The following is a 1,934-nucleotide window of genomic DNA, read 5'->3' as shown; positions in this document are numbered from 1 at the left end:
CTATGAAGATATTAAAAAGACCAAACTTCAGATAAAACATTGACTCCTTAGGGATACTTCAACTTTGCATGTGCAATCGTACTGTGAAAAATAAAATTGACAAGTACGTTTCAGTCTACTGTTATTTCCAAAACGGGGGAACTGGAAATGCATAATATACAGAACTTGAAAGACTACTTTTGCCTTTATCCACTGACTGAAACTGCAGCATACAGTATGTCAGCCCAGCACTTTGAGCATGTGCACTGACACTTTGTAGTTGTGGTAGGCAGAAAAAGGTCTATGCAGGGATGTGTTCTTTAGCTGCTGCCTATGCCCCTGGCAATTAATTGATCAGGAACAATTGGAACAAAATGATTGTAGGTGCAAAAATGAGGTATTTGTGTAGATAATACTTTATGCATCACTGTTAGTGTCAGAATAAATAATGCTGCTTAACAATGGCATGGATTAATGTTAGATGCCTTAAAAACACTTTCTAATGGTAAGGTTGGATACTTTAACTGTTGAGATGTTAATGCTCTTTCCAGTTTCAGTGCTGCTGTAAGTATGGAAAGATGGTTTTCTTTGTAGGCTACTCAAATGGGTTTTCATGATGCCTCAGGAAGGCATCCTCCTCCTGAGAAGCTTTTATGCTAGTCAGAACAATTCTGTTGTTCACTGAGACTCTCCATCCTCATGTGCACATCTGTTTGCTGCATCAGGTGTCACCATTTTTCTGTTTAGTCTCCAGCCACTCCAGGAAAAATAATATTAGGCAGAGTTTTGTTTGCGGCTGTGTCTGTAACTGTCCTTATAATCACAGAATGAACCTGAAGGATTCAGCAGGTCCTGCTGATAACAGCCTCTGTTAGACTACTGAGAAGGCTTTGTCCTTCTTTATAGAGTTAAAAAAAAAAAAAAAAAAAAAAAGTGTGTACAGTTTAATTATATGTTTGCCCAAATATTGCATTTCAATCTTTCCTTTATTGCTTCTCCAAATATACCCCATTAAAGACTAATGGATATCAGAGGCAACTCAGTAGTAGTCAGCAACTCAGAGATTTGGGCCCTGTGAATATTAGGTAAGAGGGGGAAAAAAAAAAAGGCCTAAATAAAACATCTTTAACAATATTAATTGTCCTCAGGTTTGCAAGACTTCTGTTAATTATTTAAATATCTACATGCAAGTATTGAGTTAACTGACTGATTTTTCAAACAGATTATTTAATTAAATTTCAAAGTAGGAAAAAGGCAAGTTTTTTCTACCTTCAGTATGTCTGATTTTCACAGATGTTGGAATGGATTTAAGAGGAAAATGTTATGATTCCTCCAATACATTTTAATAAGATTAATCAATTAATTCTTCAGCTTTTTAATGATCAAAACCTGTTAACTGTGAATGCACTGTTGCATCTTCGGGGACAGAGGTCAGAAGCTTACCCAATAGCAAACCCAGTATTTAATTACCTTCACCTATGACTGAAGGGGTGATTGCAGCACTCTGCATGACAAGTAAGTAGTGCATACCCTGCATAAATCATATTCATTATGTACTGTCATTATTTAATGATGTTCTACTTATTTTTGATGTATTAAGATTTTTAAGCCAGGCATATAATTCTCTGTCTTCCTTTTTTTTTTTTTTTTCCCATTAACACTGCTGATTGATGTAAATATAAATTACATAGACAAGAACATTCCTAATACTCTTCTATGAGTTTTTAAGGGAACTAAAAATATACAGAGAACACTCGAGTTCCAAAAGTTTTACACAATGATTTAAACAATGAGGTAAAACACTGCACTTCTTTAAGATTGCTAAGGGACCAAAAATATGATGGCAAAGATAAGCTCCTAATGACAACAGAAGCCTTGGTAGTTGAATTTAAGGTGGACATGCAAAATCTTAAAGATGTTCTGCAATTGGAAAGATCGGGCAAGTAATTCCATGC

The sequence above is a fragment of the Netta rufina genome (genome assembly GCF_964035555.1).
Source record: "Netta rufina genome assembly, chromosome: 6".
Classification (NCBI taxonomy): domain Eukaryota; kingdom Metazoa; phylum Chordata; class Aves; order Anseriformes; family Anatidae; genus Netta; species Netta rufina.
Note: the sequence above shows the minus strand (reverse complement) of the source record.